Raw genomic sequence first — 342 nt, forward strand, 5'->3', positions numbered from 1 at the left:
GTATGTATGTGTGTGTGTGTGTGTGTGTGTGTGTGTGTGTGTGTGTGTGTCACATCAACTTATTAACTAGTGGCCACTTATCACACACACAAACACAGGCATTATCTCACTCTTGTTGCCATGGCAACTCCCTTGTGTTGTCTCTCTTATCAGGGTCATCCTGAATGTGATCGTTTGAGTGGCAGGCAGGCGGGGGGGGGCTGGCGTCGCTAATGACCTGTATCTGTGGCAACCCTGGCGGGCGTCACAGCTATATGCGCTTATTCGAAAAACAATCTGTGCGGGTGCGTGGAACCCGGTGTGCGGAAGTAAATAAGATGTTCAGCAATTGGTGTTGAGAGC

This window comes from Hippocampus comes, unplaced genomic scaffold (genome assembly GCF_001891065.2).
Source record: "Hippocampus comes isolate QL1 unplaced genomic scaffold, H_comes_QL1_v1.1 scaffold501, whole genome shotgun sequence".
Lineage (NCBI taxonomy): Eukaryota > Metazoa > Chordata > Actinopteri > Syngnathiformes > Syngnathidae > Hippocampus > Hippocampus comes.